Raw genomic sequence first — 12,687 nt, 5'->3', positions numbered from 1 at the left:
ACTGATGGGTAGTGTAGGGCAAGAGGAGCGGTCAGTGATGGATATGAGTGACTATTAAGTTCTTGGGGATAGAGACTGACATCTATTTGAGAATGTTGGAAAATGAGAGCGATCTCTGTCTGTAGGGACGAGCGATTGAGGCTTTTAAAACGTAAATATAAATTGAGCAGGTTATTAACCTACCATCCTAATAGCTTAGTAACTTTTGAAAATGTTCCCAGAAGATTGTCCCTTTTGTATCCGTGTATAGATATCCTTTAAGTTCTTTTCATCCTGGTATTCTCTTCAATGGTATTTGCAGCTGTCCCTCACTGTCACCAACCTGGTCAGTTATCACTCCCATATTTCCATAAAAAGCCTTAATAGCAATGGGAGAGTTGGAGTTTGACTGAAAGTATGAATACTGTCTCACTGACTTTAGCAATGAGCACACACTATTCTTGCATCAGCCAGTTCCTGTCAGGTGACTAGACCACACATTTGTTTTCCAGCCCTTCAAAAACTATTTTAACGTCAACTGTGTGCGATAAGTGCTTCCTGTCACCTGATTGTGAAGATGTGGAGAAAGAGGTGGAATCCATTTTACACCAGACCAAAACACCAACAGAAGACCTCAACAGGAGAAACTTATTAATGTAAATCGTATCAAGTTTAATATATCCGTCACAAGGAACGCAATAGCCTGACAAATTTCCAGTTGCCCACATCCTTTAAAAGCAGCCTCAGCTATCAGGACACACTTAGAACATAGAACATAGAAAGTACAGCACAGGACAGGCCCTTCGGCCCACAATGTTGTGCCAAGGTTCAATCCTAATGTAAAATATAATAACCTACGCAAAACTCAACTTACTGCTCTCCATGTATCTGGCCAGAAGTCGCTTAAATGTCCCTAATGACTCTGCTTCCACCACCACCACTGGCAACGCATTCACAATTCTCTGCGTCAAGAACCTATCTCTGACGTCTCCTCTATACCTTTCTCCTAATATCTTAAAACTACACCCCTTGTACCCGTCAATCCTGCCCTGGGGAAAAGTCTCTGGCTATTGACTCTATCTATTCCTCTCATTATCTTGTATACCTCGATCAGGTCTCCTCTCTTCCTCCTTCTCTCCAGAGAGAAAAATCTGAGCTTCATAAGGCAAGCCCTCCAGTCCAGGCAGCATCTTGGTAAACCTTCTTTGCATCGTCTCCAAAGCCTAGGGCGACCAGAACTGGACACAATATTCCAAGTGTGGTCTTACCAGGGACTTGTAGAGCTGCAGCAAAACCTCACGGCTCTTAAACCCGATCTCCCTGTTAATGAAAGCCAAAACACCATATGCTTTTTTAACAACCCTATCCACTTGGGTGGCAACTTTGAGGGATCTATGTACTTGCACACCCAGATCCCTCTGTTCCTCCACACTGCCAAGAATCCTGTCTTTAATCCTATATTCAGCATTCAAGTTCAGTCTTCCAAAATGCATCACTTCACATTTATCCAGATTGAACTCCATCTGCCATTTCTCAGCCCAGCTCTGCATCCTGTCTATGTCTTGCTGCAGCCTGCAGTAGCCCACAATACTATCGATGACACCTCCAACCTTTGTGCCATCAGCAAATTTACTAACCTACCCCTCAACCTCCTCGTCCAAGTAATTTATAAAAACTACAAAGAGCAGAGGCCCAAGAACAGAGCCCTGTGGGACCCCACTCAACACTGACCTCCAGGCAGAATAATTTCCATCTACAATCACTCTCTGCCTTCTGTCAGCCAACCAATTCTGAATCCAGATAGCCAAATCTCCCTGTCTTTATGAATGAGCCTACCATGGGGAACCTTATCAAATGCTTTGCTGAAGTCCATATACATCGCATCCACTGCTCAACCTTCGTCAACCTGTCTCGTCACCTCCTCAAAGAACTCAATAAAATTTGTGAGGCATGACCTGCCCCCTCACAAAGCCATGCTGACTGCCTTTCATCATGCTATGCTTTGCCAAATAGTTATATATCCTATCCCTCAGAATTCTTTCCAAAACCTTGCTGACCACAGACGTAAGACTGACTGGTCTGTAATTGCCAGGGATTTCCCTATTATACTTCTTGAAAAGAGGAACAACTTTCACCTCCTTCCAATCCTCCGGTACGACTCCCGTGGAGAGTGAGGCAGCAAAGATCTTCACTAGCGGCTTAGCAACCTCCTTTCTCCCTTCCTGGAGCAGCCTCAGATAAATCTGGTCTGGCCCTGGGGACTTATCAATCTTAATGTTTTCCAAAATTTCCAGCACATCAACTTCATCAATCATGATCTGGTCAAGCCTGTATCCCAGCTCCTCTAAGTTTTCATTCACAACAAGGTCCCTTTCCTTAGAGAAAACTGAAGCAAATATTCATTTAGGGCTTCCCCTATCTGCTCAGACTCTATGCACAAGTTCCCTCCGCTATCCCTGATCGGCCCTACCTTCTCCCTGATAATTCTCTTATTCCTCACGTATGAGTAAAATACCTTTGGGTTCTCCCTAATCCTATTTGCCAAGCCTTTTTCATGCCCCCTCCTGGCTCTCCTCAGTCCAATTCTGAGCTCCTTTCTAGCAAGCCTGTAATCCTCTAAAGCTGTGCTAGATCCTTGTTTCCTCCACCTTACGTTAGCTGCCTTCTTCCTTTTGACGAGAAGCTCCTCTGTGCTTGTCATCCAAGGTTCCTTAATCTTACCCCTTCTTACCTGTCTCAGAGGAATAAATACGTGTATCACTTGCAACAACTGCTCCTTAAACAGTCTCCACATGTCTGCTGTGCCCTCTCTGTGGAACAATTGCTTCCGATCTGTACTTCCCAACTCCTGTGTGATAGCATCATAATTTCCTTTTCTTGTGATACATATTGGAAAATGTACATGGAATAACAAGTTCCTGGGAATGCATGCATACAAAATAATAAATAGCTGCAGGATTTGTTTGAATTCATTCTCATAGGCAAGATCAGCATTTATCATCCTTGCCTAATTATTCTTGAGAAGACGATAAAGTGTATTATCCTTGCAGTGTCCAGTTCTGGTTTCCCTGTCAAAGGAAGGATATTATTAAGCTGGAGAGGGTTCCAAAGAGATTTACCAGGATGTTGGCAGGAATGGAGTGTTTGAGTTATAAGGAGAAGCTGGATAGGCTAGGACATTTTTGACTGGAGCGTAGGAGTTTGAGAGGTGACCTTATAGAGTTTTATAAAATCATAAGATGTATAAAGTAAGGTGAATGGCAGGTATCTTGTCTCTAGCGTGGGGGATTTCATGACCAGAAGGTATCTTTTTAAGGTGAGGGGGAAAGACTTAACACAGACATGAAGGGCAATTGTTTTACATAGAGAGTAGTTCATGTATGGAATGAACTTAAAGAGCAAGTGGTGGATGCAGGTACAATTACAATGTTTAAAAAGCTTTTAGATAGGCACATGATTTAGAAATGTTTGGAGGGATGGGGCCAAGTGCAGGCAGGGTGGGACTAGTTTAGTTTGGGATTATGGTCAGCATGGACTGGTTGGACCGAAGGGTCTGTTTCTGTGCTGTATGACTCTATGACTCTAACCTTGAACAGTAAAGAATTACAAAGGGAGTAATGCACAGGCTGGAGCAAGTACATGAGCTAAGATTTTCACAAAGGCACCTCTCTCTACTCTTCAAGCAGCTAGTTTTTAAATAAATGGGCTCCATCCTTGCTAAAACATGGAAGAGATCGATTTTGGACAAAACTATTAAAGATCTAATTTCAAGGCTTTAGTAACATTGCTTGTAACGCACCCCTTGCGACCAGCTTAAAAAGAAAAGGAACAGCTTTCATTTCCTTACAGGACAAGCCAAATTCAAAACTCAAAATGGCAACATTCCAACAGCTCAACACCAATCCCCAAAGGCAAATCCAGAATATAGAGGACAAGCGTTGGGAAGTGAAAACTTGACAGATCCAACAACATGTTGACTACCCAGACATGCTGAGATATTTTGGGAGACCTATTGACCAAAATCAAATGGACAAAGTCCCTTTCACCTACTGGATTAGGGCTTCTTTTCTTTAAGATGATGATACCATCCATCAATACGAGAAAGAAGATTTTCAACAATGCCCCAACCATGAACCCACAGTGAGTGCTGACTCTCTCCAGGCTATCCCCAGTATCCTTTAGTAGAATCTGTGGGTGAATCATCATCGAGGGGAAATCTATGCTAAGTCAATAAAATGGATGAAAGCTATCAAGGTCTATGGTCCTTGTGTCTGTATGATAACTCCCATGTTGTTTACAAACTACCCAACATTGACTATTCATATCCCCACAGACCTACTTGGCCTCCTGGTGACAGTATTGGGAAGTTCTTTAACCTTAATTACCACCATGTCAAAGCTGAACTGATCCCCAAAAACATATACGCTCTACAGTTTCTTGATGACTGCAGTGCCACTGCACACTCTGAATCAGGTTTGTGAGCTATTCTCAAACTCTTCAATCCTTTGTAGAAAAGACCCAACCAAAATAAAATCTCGTATCGACAGCAACCCGATCAGCCAATATATTCTATCTCTCAAAAATATCTAGAATATGTTGAGCACTTCCCATTACTTGGCAGCAACAACTCTCAAAAGGCCACCCTAATGAGGAAATCTAACACCAGACCAGCCATACCAAACTAGGCAACGACTGTTTGACAACAACCATTTCCACAAGTCAACAAAAGACCTAATGTTGAGAGCAGTTGTCATTCCCACTCTGCTGTACTGCAGTAAGACATGGAGTGTGTATCAGTGACACATAAAAGCAATAGAGAAATTCCACCAGCAATGCTTCCGGCACATTCTCCAGAGTCAATGGGAGAATCATTTGAACAAATGTTAATGTCCTTCACGAAGTCACCTTCACAGCAGTCATAATGTACAACCAGTTTCAGTTATTTGCTCATTATCTATGGCTGAGAAGAGTTTCCCCAGCCAGATCCTGTTTTCTCAACTCCAAATGACCAGAGTACCATGGGACGATAAGGAAAATGTGAAAGTTAAAGAGCAGCACGTTGATGTTAATTAGATTAGAGTTCCTACACTATGGAAACAGGCCCTTTGGCCCAACAAGTCCACACTGACTGTCTCTGAAGAGTAGCCCAACAATACCCATTCCACTACCCTATATTTATCACTGAGTGCTATGGCCAATTTACCTGACCTGCACATCATTGTACTGTGGGAGGAAACCCACGCAGACACGGGGAGAATGTGCAAACTCCAGACAGACCTGAGGCAGGAATCAAACCTGTGTCCCTGGCGCTGTGACTGAAACGAGCTTGATAACCCTCATTCAATCTGACAATAACAGGTCCATCAAAGCTGTCTAGGGCATTGGGACTTAATGATGAGGCAGTAAGGAGACACGGGAGGGAAACAAAACAGGAAACAGATTCTGCACTCCGGATCTCACTGCCTTTTGGCAATCCTGCTCCATCTGTCTGAATATCTGTGGGTCAAGAATTGACCTCTTTGGTAACGTGAGGACCCATGACTATGAATAAATTCATTTTTGTATTTGAAGGTCAGCCAACAACAACAATTATACCACGTTTCACAAAGTTGTAAGAGTTCCAAATATGTGTAGTTAATTGGGAAATATCTTTGATGTCATGAAGATTGTGGCATAAATGCAAGATTTTTATCTTTCTTTACTCTTCTTTCTTTCATTCTTACTTTCCTTCTGAACTTCTCCCTATAAAATAGCCAACTTGTACATTATCCACTCTGGAATATGTCCCATCTTGTTTTCTACACTGTCCTGTACAAAACATTGCAGTCAATAGCAGACACAAAAGGAGCAACTAAAACAGTATCTGAACAGCCACAACCCTGGAACCATTTCTGCTTTTAAACCTCCTTCCAAAAGGATGTCACTCTTTTCTTATGGCAGCTGTTCCTATATCCCTGGTATCTGTTCCCAGTCAGTCTGCTGATCAAACAGAACCAAAATACAAGGTTGCAGAAGACTGAGATGTTGGAACAGACTTTTAAACACAGGGAGGCCATGTATATCAGCAAGCATAGGGCTGGTCCATGAACAAGATATGTTGTGAGTTTACACATAAAGCATAGTTTTGGAAGCCTGTGGAAGGTAGAACCAGCACCAGGAACTGGGTTCGATTCCAGCTTTGGGCAACTGTGTAGAGTTTGCACATTCTCCCCGTGTCTGTGCGGGTTTCCTCCGGATGCTCTGGTTTCCTCCCACAATCCAAAGATGTGTCGGTTATGTGGAATGGCCATGGGAAATGTGGTGGGGGGCGGGGTAGGTCCAGGAGGGATGCTCTTCAGAAGGTCAGCGGGACCCAATGTGATGAATGGCCTACACTGTCGGGATTCTATGAAGTCTGACTGGAATGGAACTTAATTTACTATTGAATGTCAAAATAAAACCATTATTCTTGACAAACAGAGGCTAATCCTAGCCTGAGATAGACAATTTCTACTGACCAACCCTGGGTCTGTGTTATTTTTTAAAAACTCTTTCTTCTTCTTGATGTCCAGAAGGGCTCTTACACACAACTGAATGGTTTTTCATTCCCCATCACTAAATCGCTGTGACATCTTTTTATGTTTTTGCTGTTAACTGCCACTACTAAATGATTCATGTAGCTAATTAGATATTTACATGCAAAGCCCATTACAGACAACATAAACTATCAAAAGTAAGGGAGGGTCAAAGGGGAAGAGTCTGCTTTAGTTTTGACTTAACCTATTCGTCCTAATCCACCTGCTCAGTGATGTTATTACATACGTACAGGGCAGGTAGGACTTGAACCCAGGCCTCCCACTAAAAAGCTAGGGATGCTGCCATTGTATCATAAGAGGGCTGAAGGTAATACTGCTCAATAATCAAATTAACTTGGTTACAGTGGGATTTGAAGCATCAATGCAGTGCCTTAGACCACTCGGCCATGCTACCTGGTATGTCAAAGCGACTCGAAATGATATTTGAACTCGCATGCCTATATACTTTTACATCGGCTGTGCACGCAGACCAAATGCACCACTACAGGCACAACATGGGTTGCTTCATAAAGGCTCAGGTGATGAGTTCCAACAGGCCAAGCCATTACCTCTTATCAAGGGAATTCAGACCCAATAAGCTCCACATGGAGATTAATCAGTGATTCCCCACCAGCCTCATAGGGGTCATTATACACCTTCATTAGGAATAAATCTGCTCGCCATTCCTCACTCCTTAGGGAGTGATCTTCAATACCTGTTAATGCACAGTGGCTCTGTTAATGCACTAGTACCTTGTAGTATGAGGGTCCTGAGTTCAATCCCATTTTTGGGTGACTGTCTGTGTGGATTTTGCACATTCTGCCTGGATTTCCCCTGATGCTCTGGTTTTCTCCCACAGTCTAAAGATGTGCAGGTTGGGTGGATTGGCAATGAGAAATATAGTATTAAAGGGTGGTGATAATAGGTCTGGGTAGGATGCTTTTTGGAGGGCCAGTGTGACTTGATGGGCTGAATGGCCTGCTTCCACACTGTATGGATTCTACTTCCACACTGTATGGACTGTATTTGAACATTGATTTTTTGTGAGTTTTGATGCAACTAATTCTGTGCATACACTGAAAATCTGTTAGATGATAATTTAATGCAATATACATCCAATAGTCATAGAGCCATAGAGATGTACAGCACAGACACAGACTCTTCAGTCGAACTGCTCCATGCCGACCAGATATCCCAACCTAATCTAGTCCCATTTGCCAGCACTTGGCCCATTTCCCTCTAAACCTTTCCCAATCATATACCCATCCAGATGCCTTTTATATCTTTCCCCACTCACCCTAAACCTGCGCCCTCTAGTTCTGAACTCCTCCATTCCGGGGAAAAGACTTTGTCTATTTATCCTATCCGTGCCCCTCATGATTTTATAAATCTCTACAAGGTCACCCCTCAGCCTCCGACACTCCAGGGAAAACTGCTCCAGCCTATTTACCTCTCCCTAAAGCTCAAATCCTCCAATGCTGGCAACATTCTTGTAAATCTTTTCTGAACCCTTTCAAGTTTTACAACATCTTTCCGATAGGAAGGAGACCAGAATTGCACACAATATTTCAACAGTGGCCTAACCAATGTATTGTACAGCCGCAACATGACCTCCCAACTCCTGTACTCAATACTCTGACCAATAAAGGAAAGCATACCAAACACCTTCTTCACTGTCCTAGTCAAATTCACTAACTTCTGAATATTTAAGAGATTCACTACTGGATTGGACACAGTTGTCCAAATATCCTATCAATCAAGTATCCAACATCTATCTTTCAGTTATGACAATGTTATTCACTGACATTGTTTTAAGGACCACCAAAACCAACACTCTTCACCCTGTATCACAGAATACTGGGATGTGCCAAACTGCATTTCATCATTCAGGAAGTTCTTAATTTGGATCATAGCGGATTGGACATTGTTGAATTGCAGATAAGCAGAGATAGGAACGAATGACAGAACGTGTCAACATTCCTTTAGAATGTAATAGGTCCTGTCATTTACTTAGGCCTCTTTCTTTGCCATGTGAGTAGAGTAACAGGTGTTTTCAAACAACTTTGTTTTCGGGGAAGGCCTTTTTTTATGCGATTATGTAAAAAGGTGACATTGAACCAGTCACATCCATTTATCTCAGTCATTGTCATTCACTGTTCAAACCAACACCTCTCAGCAGGTAACAGAATGTTTGATTAAGTAGAGGCAGAATTCCAAGCTGAAACATTCACAAACTGCTTAAGGACACATTTGTATGAAGTGAGCACAGACATTGATAGAGTATCAGCCCATACTTTGCTTAATATAGTAAAGTAAGTAAGTTGAGTCCTTGTGATGCAGGGGTAGAGTCCCTACCTCTGACCCAGGGGATCCAAGTTCAAATGACATTTGCTCCAGGGGTGTGCTATAACACCTGTGAACAGTTTAATAAAAAATATTTTGACTGAGCATAATTTCTTTTTATTCATTCACCAGACATGGACATCATTTATTGCTCATCTTTAATTACCCAGGTGGCATTTAAGAGTTAACCACATTGCTATGGGTCTGGAGTCACCCATTGGACAGAATGGCATTTTCCTTCCCGAAAGGATGTTAGTGAACTAGGCAGGTTTTTAGGACAATCGTCAATGAATTCATGGTCATCAGTAGACTCTGAATTCTAAACAATAGACAATAGACAATAGATGCAGGAGTAGGCCATTCAGCCCTTCGAGCCTGCACCGCCATTCAATATGATCATGGCTGATCATTCCTAATCAGTATCCTGTTCCAGCCTTATCTCCATAACCCTTGACTCCACTATCTTTAAGAGCTCTATCCAGTTCTTTCTTAAATGAATCCAGAGACTGCGCCTCCACTGCCCTCTGGGGCAGAGCATTCCACACAGCCACCACTCTCTGGGTGAAGTGGTTTCTCCTCATCTCTGTCCTAAATGTCTACCCCGTATTTTTAATTTGTGTCCTCTGGTTCGGCACTCCCCCATCAACGGAAATATGTTCCCTCCTGCCAGAGTGTTCAATCCTTTCATAATCCTATACGTTTCAATCAGATCCCCTCTCAGTCTTCTAAACTCAAGGGTATACAAGCCCAGTCGCTTCAGTCTAGAATTCTAGATTTTTATTAGATTCAAATTCCACCATCTGCCATGGCAGGATTCAAACACGGGTCCCCAGAACATTACCTAAGGATTAACAGTCCAGCGATAATATCACAAGGCCAGTGTCTCCACTCTACATATTTAGGTTTTAGGAAAAATGAAGCCCACATGTCATTCCTTTCAGGAAGCACATCAATTCTGGTGGGTGGGGGGATAAGGAATTAGATTTACATAGAATCATGCAGTACTTTCTACACCAGTCCTCAGCCAAACCACTTCACTTCTCATGATGTTGATAATGTTGGGCTGGATGGGATCTATCCAGGGATTTTCTGGGAAGCTATGGAGGAGATAGCAGAGCCTTTGGCTTTGATAGTTGAGTCATCATTGTCTACAGGTTTAGTACCAGAGGACGGGAGGATTGCAAAGGCTGTGGCCTTGTTCAAGAAGGGCAGACGAGATGACCAAGGTAAGTATAGACCAGTGAGCCTTACTTCTGTTGTAGGAAAGGTTTTGGAAAGGATTATAAGAGATAGGATTTATAATCACCTAGCAAGCAACAATTTGATTTCAGATAGTCAACATGGTTTTGTCAAGGGCAGGTCGTGTCTCACAAACCTCATTGAGTTTTTTGAGAAGGTGACCAAGCATGTAGACGAGGATAGGGCAGTTGATGTGATACACATGGACTTCAGTAAAGCCTTTGATAAGGTTCCACATGGTAGGCTGTTGGAGAAACTGCAGAGGCATGGGATTGAGGGTGATTTAGCAGTTTGGATAAGAAACTGGCTTTCTAAAAGAAGGCAGGGATTGGTGGTTGATGGAAAATATTCAACCTGGAGTCCAGTTACTAGTGGTATGCCATAAGGATCTGTTTTAGGACCACTGCTGTTTGTCATTTTTATAAATGACTTAGGCGCAGGCATAGGTGGATGGGTTAGTAAGTTTGTAGATGACACTAAAGTCGATGGAGTAGTAGACAGTTTGGAAGAATGTTACAGGTTGCAGGGGGACTTAGATAAACTGCAGAATTGGGCTGACAGGTGGCAAACGGAGTTCAATGCAGCTAAATGTGAGGTGATGCACTTTGGGAAGAATAACAGGAAGGCAGAGTACTGCATCAATGGAAAGATTCTTGGTAGTGTGAATGTGCAAAGGGATCTTGGAGTCCATGTACATAGACCCCTGAAAGTTGCCACCCAGGTTGATAGTGCTGTTAAGAAAACATACGTTTTTTTAGGTTTCATTGGTAGATGGATTGAGTTCCGGAGCCGTAATATCATGCTGCAACTATACAAAACGCTAGTACGGCTGCACTTGGAATATTGTGTACAGTTCTGGTCGCCAAATTTCTGGAAGGACGTGGAATCATTGGAAAAGGTGCAGAGGAGATTTACCAGGATCTTGCCTGGTCTGGAGGGAAGGTCTTATGAGGAAAGGCTGAGAGACTCGGGTCTGTTCTCATTGGAAAGAAGAAGGCTAAGGGGGAATTTGATAGAGACATACAAGATGATTAGAGGATCAGATAGGGTAGACAGTGAAAGTCTTTTTCCTAGGATGATGACTTCAGCTTGTACGAGAGGGCAAACCTACAAATTGAGGGGTGATAGATCTAAGACAGATATCAGATGCAGGTTCTTTACTCAGAAAGTGGTAAGGGCGTGGAATGCCCTGCTTGCCAATATAATTAGCTCAGCCACATTAGGGAGATTTAAACAAAACTTGGATAAGCACATGGATGATGATGGGATAGTGTAGGGGATGAGCAATAGCTGAACATTGAGGGCCGAAGGGCCTGTTCTGCGCTGTATTGTTCTATATTCTATGTACTATGTTCTATAAATAACTCAGCACACACCAGCCAAAAGACCCCACCAATACTTTGGCTGAAGCGCTAAAGATTTATTCTTCAGCATTATCTTGGCCTTGGACCAAGCTGTTCCATTTCACCGATAACATTGACACTGACCTGACAAAGTCGAACATTGCTCAGCTATGTCCTAACAACAAAAAACAGGACAAATCCAATCCAGCCAATTACAGACACATCCTATTCTCAATTATCAGTGCAGATGATGGAAAGTGTGGCTGACCGTGCTGTTAAGCACTATACAGTACACTCATCAATAAACTACTCCCCAATACTCAGCTTGGGTTCTGCCAGGACTATTCAGCTCGAGACCTCATTACAGCCTTTGTTCAAATATTGATGGAAAAGTAGAATTCTAGATATAAGATAAGAAAAATTGTTCTTGATATCAATAAGTCAGCATTTGATGGATGTGTATAAAGAGTGCTTATCAAATTGTAGTTAATTATTGAAGTCGGTTAAAAGTTCTGTCTAGCAAAAAGGAAAGTTTGTGGTTGTTCAGGCCAGCTCAGCTCCAAGACATCACTGCAGGAGTTCCTCAGCGTAGTGTCCTAGGTTCAGCCATCGTTACCTGCTTCATTAACAATGTTCCTCTGCCTTTATTGCATAAGGTAGAAATGTTTGTTGATAACTACACAGTATTCAGTTCCATGTTGCAGGACAACGAAGCAGTCCACACCCACATACTAAACCTGGGTTAGATTCAGGTTTGGGCTGATAAATGACAAGTTACAATTGCCAACACACAAATAGGCATTAATGTGACAACAGGAAAGACTCTAATCACCATCCCTTGACATTCATCCGCATTATTATTGTTGAATTCTGCACCATCATTTGGTTCCCATTCCTAAATATACCAAAGAAAATGGTAGTTAGCTGTCTTCTTGAACTGCTTCAGTCCAAGTGGCTTACACACATCACAATGTTGATCTTCTGGCTTGATGGTATTGCAGAATATGGGGTATGCTGGGCCAGGTGGTTGTACTGCTGATGATAGCCCACAGCTCTCGAATGGACGTCTAATTTTGAGGAGCTGAATCTGTTCAGAATCTATCTCACTTAGCGCTGTGGTGATGGCACACCACACTGCCATCTCCATATTCTATGGGTCATCTTCATGAGGATTGTGCAGTGATCCCTCTGGCCAATACTGTCACAAACAGATACACCTGCGATAGATA

Source organism: Chiloscyllium punctatum, chromosome 42 (genome assembly GCF_047496795.1).
Source record: "Chiloscyllium punctatum isolate Juve2018m chromosome 42, sChiPun1.3, whole genome shotgun sequence".
In the NCBI taxonomy this organism is placed as follows: domain Eukaryota; kingdom Metazoa; phylum Chordata; class Chondrichthyes; order Orectolobiformes; family Hemiscylliidae; genus Chiloscyllium; species Chiloscyllium punctatum.
This window is presented reverse-complemented; position numbering follows the sequence as displayed.